This window comes from Rhinoderma darwinii, chromosome 7, assembly GCF_050947455.1.
Source record: "Rhinoderma darwinii isolate aRhiDar2 chromosome 7, aRhiDar2.hap1, whole genome shotgun sequence".
NCBI lineage: Eukaryota > Metazoa > Chordata > Amphibia > Anura > Rhinodermatidae > Rhinoderma > Rhinoderma darwinii.
In genome coordinates, this window is record NC_134693.1 from 126046016 (window position 1) to 126063180 (window position 17165).

Genomic DNA, 17165 nt, shown 5'->3' on the forward strand with positions numbered 1-17165 from the left:
TTGTCCTGCATTTATTGGTGCTGACCACATCCACCTATACTGTATTTCTATATGTAGAAGACATTTCTCCTGCAGAGGCCACTTCAGGAGAAACATGGTATTACATGGCACCCATTCAGAAGGAGTGGGGAGTGACATCCAAATGACCTAATATGGCATATAGACAGGGGTTGCCCTAATGGGACCACCCCTTTAATTGATATGCACTGTTCCCTGTAAGCTTTGCACTCTGGAAATGATAGAGCCAAAATACCAAACCCTGCAGACAAGTACGGCTGTTATCGGGCTCATTGGCCTCAGTAGAATGACGTTTAACCGTTTCCTTTCTACAGAGCACAGCTTAGATTGAACACTGTTTACAAGTAGTGTACAGATGTAGCCAAGTTTATCTTGTCTCTGATAACTTGCTGCAGCGTGATACAACAAAAGCCATTGAAAAAGTCAAGTTAAAATTTCCTGACAGTCAAGATAAAGATGGCTACATCTGTATATTCCTTTGACCCCCATATTGCTGTTTCATGACCTGCTATGGGATCTCCGCCCCATGGAGGCTGTAATTTACATTCTTAATCCATATCATAAGAAAGTGGCATCAATTCATTAGGGTCTAATTCCATCACTAAGGTGTAGGGCGCAGAGTAGGTGACGCATCCACTTTAAACAGCTTTGTCATTTTTTTCCCCATTTAGCATTTAGATAACAGAATTCTTTAAAAATTCCTACATTAATATTCATGAGTTTCCCGAGCGCTTACATTCGGAACATTTTGTTTATGTAGATTATCTCTCTTTATTTACAGCGCCGGGTACTTTCTTTTGTGAAACACAAGATCTGTGACCACACAAAGGGATATTAAGCAAGTTCCCAGCCTCTGAACCTCACCATTTCATATTAAAGACACAAAAATACTGTCGATTCAGCAATCTAATTGTAAATATTAATTTTCACCTACACTTAGGCCGACCTATAAATGCTGAAAATATGCATCTAAAAAGTTCAGAGTTGTGTTTAGTAAATTGTGCATTTCAAATAAGATGGGTAAATTATGTATATTTACACATATACCTTAATTAAAAACATCCTACCGTTTAGTGTATACAGCTCCTTTGCAGACCTATATGTTTCCATGGTTACAGACTACAAATAAACACTGTCTGTAGTCTGATAATGCTGTCTACCTTCTGTATCCTCGTTCTGCTAACTTACAGACAGTAGAAGAGAGTGCAGAGGGAAGAGAGTAACACATAACTGAAAGAGCAGACCACACTTAGGGCACGGCCAGACGTGACGGAATTGCAGTGGAATTCTCCAGCGGCCGTTGTTTACAGCTGTTTCAATACATTTTTAGGCAAGTTAGTTCAGACGTGGCGGGAAACTCCGCTGCGGACCATAGGCTGCGGTGCGGAATGTTCCCTCCGCAGCATGCACTGTCTATTGCGGAGAAGCGGAATTTCACTGCGGATTTCAGCCTTTGCAATGCAAAAACTGAAATCTGTGGCAAGTCCACTGTGTTTTCTGCAACGTCTGAATTACCTGTCAAATATGCAAATGTTGGTGCAGATTCGTTGCGTAATTGCCCCAAATCTGCACCAACATTTGCAGCGTAAAAACTCTGCCACGTCTGGCCGTGTCCTTAAGGTTTGTTTGTAGTCTGTTATAATGGACAAACCTAAGTCTGTATAGGAGCTGTATACACGTAATGGTAGAATATGTTTAATCAAGGCTATTTACAACATTGCTTCTTTTTTTATTTTAGATGCAGTGGGACAAAAAAAAAAAAAGATTACAAAGGGGTACAATAGCCTTTCATTCATAAACAGATTCTTCACCTAAGAAAAATTTAAAAAATAGGGTCAGGGTCTGGTGAGCTATTTCCCATACTCTACCGTCAGCACAGTTCCGAGTGGCATAGGTAAGTCATTTTAGACAGACGAGTTGCAAGGGATATGCTTTCCAAAACAACATCATTTTCATGGGGTTGTCATGATTATATCCCTAGCCTCCAGTTGATCCCAGATAACTCTGGTCTTAGCAGGGGCAGATTGAGCGGGATTCCAACCCCCACTCATTTAAAGAGGATCTGTCACTCGTTTATTAATGCCCTATCTCCTAACTAATCTAATAGGCGCTGTGAAGCTGATAACTACAATGAAAATTGTGTCCCAAAACAATTCTTATTTCAAAAGTTATGACCTTTTTTCTAAATAGGCAAATGTGGCTACACTTGCCAAATGGGCGGTAACTCTTCATTTTCCCTGTGGGCGGTGTTATATTTTGTCTGTATGATGCTGTCCAATCAGCATCATATAGCTTTTCCCTTTTCCCTGACAAGCGTCTTCTCAGCTTCAATAAGGAGATCACGCTATGTTGTCAATTGCATTTAAGAAGCAATTGCATTTCAGGCCCTGTACTTAAATATATATGGAATCTTGCAATTGACTAAAGAGTGATGGGCCTCGGACAGTGCCCTAATCTCTGAAAGACCGCCCATGGGTTTTAGTTCCTTAGTTATAGGACAAATGGACAATAAGCTGAGGGCATAAAAGGGTCAAAGGCACTTGGCAGATTTCAAACAATTCAGGGAAGGGTTTAGCTCGCTATACATGTACTAGGAAATGAATGGCCATCCATGTAATACATGTATGTCTTGAGTCTGTCAGAGCAAGAGCCATTCTGGCTCATAGAGGGGGGTCCCTAATGTGGCAGATGGACAGGGGTAATCCCGATGAATTAATTGCTTTAAGTATGACGTGGTGCCTATGGTAAAATAATTAAATGTTTATATCACTCTATGGCCCTTCTCCAGTGTGATTGAAGGACAATTGAAGGTCAACTGGACAATTCATGTGACACTAAAAATTTTGTAGTGAGTATAGGTAATAATGTATTACAGGTAGCAGAGCATTGTTGTTCTCACTTCTTTTTATAGGAATTATATTTGTTTTTCCCAGCAACTTGACCCATGAATGTCATAAGGAATCTCTTTTCTTGAAACTTTACTTCAGCCGTGGAGAAATTGAAAAGGAAACATATAACTGGCTACTATGAGGAACAAATTAATCCATATTGTAAGTAGAGATATGAAGCTTAAAGGGAACCTGTCACATGAATTTCACCTATTAAACCAGCAATACCTGGTAGAAGTTAGTGAAAAATAATTTCTATATAACCTATAATTAATTATCTTCTAAGTCGGATCTGTAGCTTTAATATTCAGTTTTTTCGTGCTCCTGTGCCGTATGATAAGGAGCATCAAAGAGTCATATCTTCATTCCTCAAGCCTTTCCGAGTCAACCCCGCCTCCTTACCTTTGATTGACATCTCCTCGCCTCCCCCCAGAACACAAGAAATCCCACGTTTGCGCATCAATGTCCTGTTCTGGTGCGTGTGCACAACGGCACACCATAGCGGCGCATGCGCAGTAACTAGATTTGGACCCCGGACAAAGCCGGGAAGGGTGTCGGACCATACATGACGGGTGCATGTACGCATTCTCAAACTAAATTTTGGCATTCAGGGCGGGCATAAGAAGAGGAACGAACAAGACTTCCAGATCTTTACCATAAAAGGCGCAAAATGTTTGCAGACCGTTATTTAAGGTCGGAGGTGGAGTTTAGGAGAGGAGATAACGGCAATGACCTTTTGACAGCATCGGCCGGCGAGGGGTGAGCAGAGTTCAATAGGTGAAATGCTGGTGACAGGTTCCCTTTAATGTCGAGTGATTAAAAATTGTCCAAAGTTAGTTTTTTTTTGTTCTTTTCTTCAGATTTTGAATGTGAATCGTTTCCTTATCAGGCCTGACTGCCTACTGAAGAACATTTCCATAAATTGCTTAATTTAAGAAACAGGTCACAGTATGAGCGGCAAAATCTTCACCTTTTTCTGCTGAAAATCTTTTCGCTAATAATTTGTCCTTTAACAACCATCAGCTTTTCTCATTTCCATTTTAAACGAACACTTACAATTAAACCCTCATCACATTATTTGAAAACTGCTAATCAAATACATTAAATCTAATGAGATGGCTGTTGAGTTTTTTTAATTTAATTTCCATGTAATAAATCGTAGCGTTTATTAAAGGTTTACTTGGGGAACATGCCAGTTAGTGGAATACTTAAGAAAATATTTTTTATAGGATTTCCAAAAATTTTAAAGAGAATCTGTCGCTGCTCCTGGAAATCTGTTTTAGTAAATTCTTGTATTCCCCATGAAATAACAATGTCGGAGCATCTTTTCTTACAACTCTCTGTTATTCCTCCTGGAAATGTATCAATGGCTTGATAACTGGGCATTACCATTCCCTTTATTAATAGAGCATTTCTCAGCACTGATTGGACAGTATCAGACTGTGTAGGGACACACCCTATTGACAAAGGGAATTGTAACGGCCAGGTGTCAATTTATTCATACATTTCCATGAAGAATAACAGAGTAACGGCACAATGCAGAGTTCTTAGAAAAAAGGCTCCAGAATTATTTCATAGGGAATACAATTATTTCCTAAAACAGATGTCAGGAGAGTTGACAGGTCCTTTTTAAAGGGTCTTAGAATACATGTAAGCGCTATTATTTATCGAGACGTCTTGGTGAAGAGATAACCATGTCGATGTGTTAATAAAGACCTTTTTTTTGAGTATTATATTTTCTACTAGCAATTTGAGACGGTTCTGGGTTGGAAATGGTGATGTCTCCATTTCGAGTACTGAGACATCACCTACTGGGTGATATTCAAGCTCTATATTGTGGATCCGTTTTGTGTGTCTATGGGCCAAAACTGTACCTCCGTGTGCCCACAATTTTATAGGGAGCCATACAAAGGTCTTTATCTCATGGGTACATATGGAATCAGTGGGAAAAATCATGGCATGTTCTGTTGGAAGACATAATACAGAGGTATTCTCCCTTAGAAGCAATGATTATGGATGCACTATATGGCGGCACATAAAGTGCTTACAACACAAGGCGCAAAACAAGCGTGATTGGAGTTGTCTCATAAAAACCCCTTTCCATATGCCCCATTAAAGTGCTTATTGAACTTGTTACTGCGTTGTGCGTTCCTGTATGGTGCTCTGTATGGCGCCATAGTACAGAAATATTCTCCTCCAAAAGCCCACCATGGAGTGTATGTCTATTTTTCTTTTACATTTCATACAGAATCAGACAGAAGAAACGTCCTTATGCCTCCGTATGAAATTGGTGGCATACGGAAGTACAGAAGGGCCTCTTTAAAGTCTAAAGGAGCTGTATTATGGCTCAGTAAGATTATGGCTCAGACTACACGGTGACACAAGTTCGCCTATGGTAGAAGGTAAAGTCCCAGTACAATCAACAAGAGACATTGCAAAGGGACAAGTGACCTTTAGATCAGATCACAGTTGCCGTTTAATTGTAATTTTGCCACAAATTTTGGGCACCCTCATGCTGTTTTGTAGCCCAAGCCTTAATAGATGACGTTCTTGATTTCTGAAGAAGCAGTACTAGGTACAGAAATAGTGTATGGGTTCCTTTATTGTGGCACAGTAGTTTGGCTAATGAGAAGGAGGAAAGATGATTTTTCGAATAAAGTACATCGCTTGCCCATTGACACTACTTGGAAACGTTCCGCTTGACCCAGGGGTGCGGAGATTTTTGGCCATTCCTCAAGGTTTATGGGTATATAGTGTAGAGAAAATGTAAATTTGTCTCTTGCTATTGCGATAATTTAAAGAGCGTTATGTAATCCATTTTATTTATAACTTAAAAACAGCAGCTCTGAAAAGAATCTGCATAATTACACAGAAAAACAAACTGCATTGCTTGAAATCTGATAGGAAAAAAACGGAATTCAATCAAATAACTGCACAGCTGAGGAAACATAAAATAAAAGCAACAATACATTGAACTCAATTGCCTTTTTGTTCTAGGACTGAAAAAAAGGATAAAAAGTTTACTCCAAAAATCTGATCTCATTCGGCTATCAAGTGTGTAATCACCTTCCTGTGATTGAGTTGTTTGGCTTGATTTACATTAACCAGTACAAAGCGGAGATAAGACCCCATGGCAAAAATCCATATGGGCCCTGGTGCCAGATTAACAACCGAAGAGGCAAGACCCCCTTTCTTCCATTTTCAAATCTCAAGTAAACCTTATTCCGGTTTTCCCTTCATTTGCTGTGGTGTCTGTCCATGGAAAAGGTCAACAGGGCCAATTTGAGAAAGTCTCCATGGACCTTCATAACATCAGCAGAATTTGCCTCTATGATATGTATACCTTCGACATGAAAATACAGAAGGCAGTACTTCAAGACACCATTAATAACAGCTAAAGTGGTTATCATGTTAATTTTTTTCCCCATTTTTTAAACCCTAGCAGGGCATTCAAAGCTGGCATATGGGAGTCCTTTACTTGCCACCTCCGTAAGTTAGCCTAAGAGAGTAGCTAAAGAGTATCTCTCTCTTTCTGGAGACTCTGGCTTGTCTGTGCGTTACAAGGACAACCCATTGACTTCACTGGGCATTGTGCTGTTCTTTATTTCTCCTGCGGAGGCACTGTAGGGGCATTGCACACTTGTTGCCAGATTACAGTTTATTACTGGGGGTACCAGCAGCAGGACAACTTGTGCTTAGTTTATTTTCAAGAGACCCTTGTAACAAAAAGCAGAAAACACCTTTAAGTAACAAGACCCTTCCCATCATAGGTCCATATAATGCTATAAATAAATAATCCCCGAGCCCATTAGTCCCAGATCCTAACATATGAACCTGCCCTTACAAGAAAATATTAATTATAGTACATGCCATTGCTAGAATGATTGTATATGTGCATTCACATGCCTCTGTATTATTTATCCAGTATCCCTAATTTCTAGCGCTTCAGCGTGTTCTCTTTGTACTGACAGATGATACATAATATAAAGTCTAAATAATAGACACAGGGACCGCGGCTACCAGTAAATAATCCTGCCATCACCCCTCTTTGTATTCTGAATGAACGCTGTGTACCAGGAGAGGGTCTGAATACAGATCATCTCATTTATGGCACTTTCAAGGCTTTTTTCATTATTTTTCAGGAACATTAGAACTGCAAACAATATAATATCCTGAGGTGGCTGCTCTTTATCTGTCATTGGCTCTGTCGGCACATTCCCCTTGGATTCATAGAAGCCCTTCAGTCCTGTAAGCATTCTGTGACAATGTGAAAGGTCTTTTCTATAAATTACATTCCATTGTGCCGGCCATTTTTCTGCCATCGGACACTCAATAAATATTAAATATCATCCTCCTGGTGTGTTAGCTAAACAACCAACTAATGCCTTCCAGGATAGTCCTGAATTTCTACGTGATCTTGAGTCGTCATGTCTCAGTTTTGAGATGTGACCAACCAAGACCCAACTGTGATTATAGGCAAGGTCATATCTTAAAGATCTCAGAATATGTATGGAAAGTGGTGTGTATGTACAAAAGGTGTATGCTCTATAACCAATAGTCTATGAATACTACCATACAGTAGGAACCTACTAGATGAAGACTGCTAAAGCCTCAGTAGGTGTAAAGAATGTGCCAGACACAGCTTCTGTGTCGACGCCCGTGGTTAATCAGCCTGCATCTGTTCCTAGGTCTGCTAGAGTGACTCGATCTGCTACCACTCGGGCTGGTAGGCTGAGGAGTGGGAGAACCTATCACAGCCTGGCCAGACGGTTCTAGCTCCTGCCCTTGGTCTATGTATACCTTCATTTGCTGCTTGTCCTTTGCCTGTGATTCTCTTGTTTCTGGCTCTGCTGTTCCTGCTATTACCATTGACCTCTGCTTCATATTGACCCTGGCTTGATTGACTACTATTCTCCTGCTCTGCTTTTGCTACCACGTACTCTCCTGGTTTGACTCGGCTCGTTCACTACTCCTGTTGCTCACGGTGTTGCCGTGGGCAACTGCCCCACTTCCCTTGCTTCTGTGTACCCTTGTCTTGTGTTGTCTGTCGTACACATATTGAGCGTAGGGACCGTCGCCCAGTTGTACGCCATCGCCTAGGACGGGCCGTGCAAGTAGGCAGGGACTGAGTTGTGGGTAGATTAGGGCTCACCTGTCCGTCTCCCTACCTCGTCATTAAAGTAGGTCTTCTGGGTGGCATATGATCTTCTATGGATTACTCAGATGATACAGTCAAGACAAAATCAAGATTCACCCCTGAACACAATGCATTTCGGGACACAAGATCACAACCAAACCGGCCAACTGTCCACTGTCTAACACAAGGTGTGACAATAGCTCTAATTTCAGAAGTTTGAGCTCTATGGTCAGTGGGTGCCATTTTGGAAATTGTCAGTCTTCCATCTCTGTAGACCTCATGGTCCTATGTCACATTGATGAGTATGCTCCTTCATTTGACCTCTACTACCACACACATTGTACTGTTGAAGTAAAACACCCAACAAGCTGAGTCACATCTAGAAAGTCTAGACTGATTGTATAAATGTAATATACTTTACAATGGATCTGTCTACATAGACTCTGCTAACACTTCACAAAGAAAGAGAGGTTAGTACTCAGTAAGAATGGAAGACAACAAGAACAAAGTACTTCATATAACACAGAAGCGCTGAGATCATCTGCATTGTGTACAGAAAAATGAGTCCGGGAAGAAAGTGTCTTGTACATTCTGCTTTATATAATCTGAAGTCGCTAGGGCAGAGTTATCAGTAATGTCATAGCTCTATGTAAGAACATTAGTTGGAGCAATGTTTGTGACATATTCTTTAAATAGTAGAAAGCCATTAGAGGGCATCCCAAAGGGTGGACTGACCATGTGGGCATTAGGAAATCTCCCGTTGGCTCATGGCCAGATGATGCATTAAACATATTGTGCGTTTTGCAAAAAAAATAAAAATACACAAGATAAATGCTACATTGTATATTTCGGCTAAACTGTATTATAAATATTGTGGTTATTAAGGGCCCATGATCGTTCTTGAACGGGGGCCCAGACCACTATGGGTCCACCCATCCTATTTATTAGACCTGTCTTCTACCCCTGGATTAATGTACTGCTAAATTAATAATGGATTATATTGTGGATATCTTTGTGGTTCATTCCATGAAAAAAATGAAGAAACAATTTACCTGGCAACTCAGAAGTGACTAATGTCCAAATGTATTAAAAACCATAGTCGAATACCTTCCAATTCAACTGAAAAAAAAAAAAAAAGATTTATCCGTACACTGACTAGACATTTGCCAAAAGGACACTCTTTTGTCATGAGTCTGGCCAATAGACAGATTAGACGCATATGCCGACTGCAGAGCTTAAACGTTATATGAATTTTGCCTTAGAGTCTTTTTTGAGCTCTTTTATAAGACTTTTTTTGGGTGTTTTTTTCTATAAATATGTCTGCACCAAATGTATTATGCCACATTTTGATTGGCACAAATTGCCATCTCGTGAAGAATTGTTCCTATGATTCTATTGATAAATGTGCTACAGTGTTCTCCATATCAAAGTCAAAACTTAAAAACTGACCAGACAAGATTTTCATTCTTGTCTTTTTAAATTATGGTTCATATATGAGCAGGTATCATGACAATATCTCAGCATTTTTTTTACGGCACTTTTTGTCCCCTCTAGGGGGAGCTCATCGAATATGGATGCATTATAGAATTTAATTGGAGATGCATAAATCCCTATGCACTGTACTCTGCCTAGTGGTGGCTACATGCAAAGACAATTTTATATGTAACACTACAGTATGTCCAAGGGAAGCTGGGAATTTGGAACTCTGTATCAGCAAACCGGAGCTCCAACCCCTCTAAATAATTTTGTACCTATTTAAATTCAAGAGGACCTGTCATCTCTCCTGACATGTCTGTTTTAGTAAATAATTGTATTCTCCAAGAAAAACAATTCTGTAACATCTTAGAACTCTTCATTTTGTCGTTCCTCTGTTATTCCTCCTATAAATTTATTAATAAATTGACAACTTGGTGTCACTACACATACTGACATTGTCCAATCAGTATTGACAGAGTGAGACTGTGAGGAGACACACCCCTTTAAAAAGGAAAATGTTAACACCCAGTTGTCAATCGATTCTTACATTTCTAGGAGGAATAACAGAGGAACAGCACAATGCAGAGTTGTAATAAAATATGTTCCAGAATAGTTTTTTCATGGGGAATACAATTATTTACTAAAATAGACATGTCAGGAGAGGTGACAGGTGCTCTTTCTTTAAATGGCATTCAATTATAGATACACTTTTCTGCCTTAAGCCCTTTCCATATAATGGGGTCATTTTGATGCAGGTAGAATACCTCCATAATACAGCATGCAATGAAACATGGCATGGCTCTACACTACCGTTCAAAAGTTTAGGGTCACTTAGAAATTTCCTTATTTTTGCAAGAAAAGCACAGATTTTTTCATTGAAGATAACATTAAATTACTCAGAAATACACTCTATACATTGTTAATGTGCTAAATGACTATTCTAGCTGCAAATGTCTGGTTTTTAATGCAATATCTACATAGATGTATAGAGGCCCATTTCCAGCAACCATCACTCCAGTGTTCTAATGGTACATTGTGTTTGCTAACTGTGTTAGAAGGCTAATGGATGATTAGAAAACACTTGAAAACCCTTGTGCAATTATGTTAGCACCGCTGTAAACAGTTTTGCTGTTTAGAGGAGCTATAAAACTGACCTTCCTTTGAGCTAGTTGAGAATCTGGAGCATTACATTTGTGGGTTCGATTAAACTCTCAAAATGGCTAGAAAAAGAGATCTTTCATGTGAAACTCGACAGTCTATTCTTGTTCTTAGAAATTAAGGCTATTCCATGCAAGAAATTGCCAAGAAACTGAAGATTTTCTATAACGGTGTGTACTACTCCCTTCAGAGGACAGCACACACAGGCTCTAACCAGAGTAGAAAGAGAAGTGGGAGGCCCCGCTGCACAACTGAGCAACAAGACAAGTACATTAGAGTCTCTAGTTTGAGAAATAGACGCCTCACAGGTCAACTACTGGCAGCTTCATTAAATAGTACCCGCAAAACGCCAGTGTCAACGTCTACAGTGAAGAGGCGACTCCAGGATGCTGGCCTTCAGGGCAGAGTGGCAAAGAAAAAGCCATATCTGAGACTGGCTAATAAAAGGAAAAGATTAATATGGGCAAAAGCACACAGACATTGGACAGAGGAAGATTGGAAAAAAGTGTTATGGGCAGACGAATCGAAGTTTGAGGTGTTTGGATCACACAAAAGAACATTTCTGAGACGCAGAACAACTGAAAAGATGCTGGAAGAGTGCCTGACGCCATCTGTCAAGCATGGTGGAGGTAATGTGATGGTCTGGGGTTGCTTTGGTGCTGGTAAAGTGGGAGATTTGTACAAGGTAAAAGGGATTTTGAATAAGGAAGGCTATCACTCCATTTTGCAACGCCATGCCATACCCTGTGGACAGCGCTTGATTGGAGCCAATTTCATCCTACAACAGGACAATGACCTAAAGCACACCTCCAAATTATGCAAGAACTATTTAGGGAAGAAGCAGGCAGCTGGTATTCTATCTGTAATGGAGTGGCCAGCGCAGTCACCAGATCTCAACCCCTTAGAGTTGTTGTGGGAGCAGCTTGACCGTATGGTACGCAAGAAGTGCCCATCAAGCCAATCCAACTTGTGGGAGGGGCTTCTGGAAGCATGGGGTGAAATTTCTCCCGATTACCTCAGCAAATTAACAGCTAGAATGCCAATGGTCTGCAATGCTGTAATTGCTGCAAATGGAGCATTCCAAGACGAAAGCAAAGTTTGAAGGAGAAAATTATTATTTCAAATAAAAATCATTATTTCTAACCTTGTCAATGTCTTGACTATATTTTCTAGTCATTTTGCAACTCATTTGATAACTATAAGTGTGAGTTTTCATGGAAAACACAAAATTGTCTGGGTGACCCCAAACTTTTGAACGGTAGTGTATATGATAGAAAAAACCCTCTATATTCATCTGTGTGAAATCAGAGGTATAGTATGGGCCCATGGACTTTTGTGGTGTCATATTATGGCTCAGTACAACTCGGAACTTGTCAGAGCTGTAATATGGCCACGTGCATGCTGCGTAAAAGTGAGCATCCCAGTGCTGGTGAAATGCAGCTGAGCGGAATATTACAGGTGCGGAGGATAGTCTCATACACATCACAGCGCTGCAGGAAAATAATCTGGAGTAAGAACTGCACAAATAAATATTGAACCATCCCTAAGCACCGGGTATAAGAATCTAATGTTATCCAGGCTGCTTGTATATCCCTAGAAAAGGATTTCTAATAACAATCAAGCGCTTGCAATCTGTTTCGCTCTGTTCTCCTTTTATTAATTGTTTCTCACCTGAGAGTTTTATAAGCTGCCAATAAACTCACTGAGTGGGAGATCAATATTCTTCTTTACAAGAAGCAGAAGTTCCTCATTGCTGTTGTGCCGGTAGAGGAATACTCCGCAGTCTGAGCTTATACCTCAGAAGAGGACGACTGGGAAATGGGAGCTGATCTGTCGAAAAGATCTTCTATTTGGGACGATCCTCATGATGACTATAACGGTTTTTGGACTATCTTAGCTGAAATGTATGCAATTATCTGTCTTGCAGTAAAGGCCACTCACAAATGATGTTGAAGCTAATCTCCAGCCAAGAAATAAACGCTTTACATTTTAGCTGGAAATTTAAAGGGGTTTTCCATTTTCGGCAAATTATTGTTATTTTTCTATATAATGAAAAGCTATACAATTTTCCAATATACTTTCTGTATTAGTTTCTCACGGTTTTCAAGATCTCTGCTTTTTGTTAATCAGTAGGAACATTGATTGTTTTCTTCCAATGGATAATATTCTGCCCATGGTCATGTGATGGACACACAGGTGCACAGCTCGTTACATGGTCATGTGATGGATACACAGGTGCACAGCTCGTTACATGGTCATGTGATGGACACACAGGTGCACGGCTCATTACATGGTCATGTGATGGACACACAGGTGCTGGAATCGTTAGAAGACACAACTCTGATACACATACTGTAACTGTAACGAGCCGTGCACCTGTGTGCCCATCACATGACCATGAACAGAATTGAATCCATTGGAAGTAAACAATTAATGTTCCTACTAAATGACAACAAGCAGAGATCTTGAAATGCATATGCAGTAGGCGCCCCCTAGTGGTTACTGCATGCAATTAGAATTACTGCATATCATTTATCAAGTCAGAAAAACTGAGGTCCCATATACAGATATATAATGAAATTATTCAGCATATCAAGTTAGACCTAAAAACCTTTATAAAGGTGCAGTACATTTGGTGGAGTTGTCAATGGGATGTGAGCCAAATTATTTGTATGTATGTAAGTGGGCATAGTCACTCGGGTCCGACCACTGCTTAGTAACAATGCAACCTGTAACGTTTCCCACGGGGTCACAAGATGGTTGTTTTTCGGCTCTAGGATAAACAAAGGGTAAGGGTATGTTCACACGTAGTCAACAAAAACGTCTGAAAATCCAGAGCTGTTTTCAAGGGAAAACAGACCCTGCTCACATTTTTCGCGGCGTTTTCACGCCGTTTTCGCGGCGTTTTTTACGTCCGTTTTTGGAGCTGTTTTCATTGGAGTCTATGAGAAAACAGCTCCAAAAACGTCCAAAGAAGTGTCCTGCACTTCTTTTGCCGAGGCTGTATTTTTACGCGTCGTCGTTTGACAGCTGTCAAACGACGACTCGTAAATAACAGGTCGTCTGCACAGTACGTCGGCAAACCCATTCAAATGAATGGGCAGATGTTTGCCGACGTATTGTAGCCCTATTTTCAGACGTAAAACGAGGCATAATACGCCTCGTTTACGTCTGAAATTTGGCCGTGTGAACATACCCTCAGGGTATGTTCACACGTAGTCAACCAAAACGTCTGAAAATCCAGAGCTGTTTTCAAGGGAAAACAGACCCTGCTTTTCAGACGTTTTTTTACCAACTCGCATTTTTACCAACTCGTTTTTTTACCAACTCGTTTTTGGAGCTGTTTTCATTGGAGTCTATGAGAAAACAGCTCCAAAAACGTCCAAAGAAGTGTCCTGCACTTCTTTTGACGAGGCTGTATTTTTACGCGTCGTCGTTTGACAGCTGTCAAACGACGACGCGTAAATAACAGGTCGTCTGCACAGTACGTCGGCAAACCCATTCAAATGAATGGGCAGATGTTTGCCGACGTATTGGAGCCGTATTTTCAGACGTAAAACGAGGCATAATACGCCTCGTATACGTCTGAAATTTGGCCGTGTGAACATACCCTTAATACAATCTCTTTTCTTGTGTCTGTCTTATTAGGGCATATTAAGATGATGGGGGTCAATGCCCCCTGTCAGGACTACTTCTATTATCTAAAGCTGAAAGCCGTGTCAAGCATGTCGCCAAGCTATGGTGGATCGAAAGCATCTCTTAAAAATTATTCTATTTCAATTGATAGTAGAATGGATTTTATTCTGATTGTAAACTACATCTTGTCCTATTCTCCTTTTATATGCAGAGTTGATTTCAAAATTCTACTGGTTGTCCTTGGAAACAGACAGCAGTTTATCTCCACATTGTTGTCGTGCATATATCACCCAGCTTACTCAGCTGTTTCCGCAACTTCCATAGACTATTATGAATTGTCCTGGGTGTATGTACGGCCTCTGGTTCTCTCTTTTCCTTTCCCATGCGACCAACTTGGTAATAGTGAATTGGGGGAGGTCTTAGCTGTCGATCCCTCACTGGTCTAATATATCACCTATACTGGGGATAGATGATTTATCATACTTACCAACATTTGCATCCCCATTCACGGGACACTTTTAAGCCCTGCCATGATCAACCTGGAAACGCTCACAGAACATCCCCATAACACCATGTTTTATAAAAAATTGCATACGCCCCACCCACTTTGTGACCCATTTGCAAGATGGTCCCATGAAAAAACTGCATGATTGCGAGGTATGCATATATGGTTTAAGTAGAAGAAGCATCTTTAAGGGTATGTTCACACAGAGTAATTTGGCGCTGTTTTTGATGCAGTGCCAAAAACGCCTCCCATTGATTTTAATGGGAGGTGGAGGCGGGTTTTTCCCGCGAGCAGTAAAAACCTCTTTCGGGAAAATGAAGCAATATGTCCTTTCTTTGGGCGTTTCCGTCTCTGACCTCCCATTGACATCAATGGGAGGCAGAGAAAGCGGTTTTTGCGGCGGTTTTTGCGGCAGTTTTTGCTCGTGGTGCTCAATGGCAAACAACGCAGCAAAAATGGCACAAAAAACGCTGCAAATGTTCTGCTGGCAGGTCAAAATCTGCCTTAAAATTCCTGAAGGAATTTTGAGGCAGATTTTTCCGCCTGCAAAAAACTCTGTGTGAACAGGGCCTAACAGCTTAGCTCTGTCATTTTAATTCCCACAATGCATTGCAGTCTTTTAACAGCAGAATTCTGAATTTAGCTTTGTATCTGAACACAGAAGGAAACATTGTGGAACTCAAACTGGAACAAAAAATGTAAATATTTTTCAAAATTGAAGGTTCCTTTAAGAGTAGACTCATCTCTGGTGAACTTTTACATTAGGGAATTACACGACTAGCAATTCACTAATATATATTTATTATCGAATCGCCCCTGATATCGATCCAATAATTGAACCCAGGCAGAACAGCTGGTCTTTGTACTCGAAAAGACCAGGTGTGAATTGTACCTGTAATGTTTCCAGGCCTCTATGAATTTCATTTTTATTAGAAAATTACATTGAGTATACGAGAATTGTTCTCCTAAAAGTGAGCGGACAATGGGTAATTTTCGCTTGCCTTTCCACGGATAGATGCTTCTGTTGTATAAAACTACAGCAGCGGCCCTGGATGTGACCTGGAGACAGATGCGGGCTGTCTACACCATATAATCACAATGTCTGGCGACTTTACAGAACAGCAGGTGATGTCATGTAAACATTATTTGCAGCCATTATTATCTAGAGGGACAATCTTACCTGGGACCTGAATTGTGTATTCCCAGAGGAGCTGCAAGAGGAGTATGCTACACAGACTGTAGGGAAACATCCCTGATGAGAAATGTTTTCCATAGCAACACCTGTTTGTCTATTGCATAAACCGTGCTTTGTGTATGTGTCTATTCAATATATAGTGAAGTCAGATAAGCACAGGTATCATGCTCTTAAAGGAACATTAAACCTAGGAATGAATTATAAAAGTAAACAGGAGGTAAAGATGCGCACACTGTTTGCCAGTCTGCAGTATTTTCTGCATGTTCCTGAATCAAACAGTCTAGTGGAGATCCTTAAAGGGGTTGTCTGGGCATGGGGCAGTTTTTCATACTGATCAGTGGGGGTCCGACACCCGGAATCCATACCGATCATCTGTTCTGGCTGCCTCTGGGCACCATATGTTCTGCAGTGGCCAGTGTCGGAAGCAGATGGCTATGTACACTGCAGTTCACTTGATTAGGAGCAGAGCTGCAGTACTGCAGCATGGCCACTATACTGTGACCAGAGCCATCTACTTCCAGCACCGACCCCAGCATAATATCTGGTGTCCGGAGGCAGTTGATCGGTGCAGGGTCCGGGTGTTGGACCCCTACCGATCATATATTGATGACCTAGCCTATGGATAGGTCATCAGTATGAAAAACCACCCTGTGCTCGGACAACCCTTTTAAGAGAATACAGGGGTTAATTTCCTGCTGACCTCTTCCTTTTTGGAATGGTAAATGAGTAAAGGAATTGGCTTAGCTGAGAGGGTGGGGCTTAACAATATGTGTGTGTCCTACTGCAGACAGGGCGGAGGGGTAGACTCCTGCTGCAGCCAGTTGTCATACAGCCAGACACAGCATTGTGAGGAGAGAGATGAGGGACATGGCTTAAAGGGGTATTCTAGCCTATGACATTTTTCACCTATCCACTGGATAGGTAATAAATGCTAAATTGGTCAGGGTCCAGCGCTCGGCTATTTCCATAAGCCTCATAAACTTTGACTGGAGGAGTACAATATATGTCCAGGCTCCGCTTCATTCATAGTCCTCCTAGATGCCGTCTTGAGGCTGGGGGACCATGGGACCGGGGTCCCCTGTTCTGGCAATCGATAGGGGGTCCCAGTGGATAGCTGAAAAATTATGTAGGCTGGAACAACCCTTTGTGACA

At 40.9% G+C, this 17165-nt stretch overlaps 1 protein-coding gene across 16 annotated transcripts in view; it reads right to left on the reverse strand.

Annotated features, from left to right (window-relative positions):
* CADPS (calcium dependent secretion activator) overlaps positions 1-17165 on the reverse strand; it is a 357994-nt gene that overhangs the window by 245700 nt on the left and 95129 nt on the right. The gene's annotated exons all lie outside the window — the stretch shown is intronic.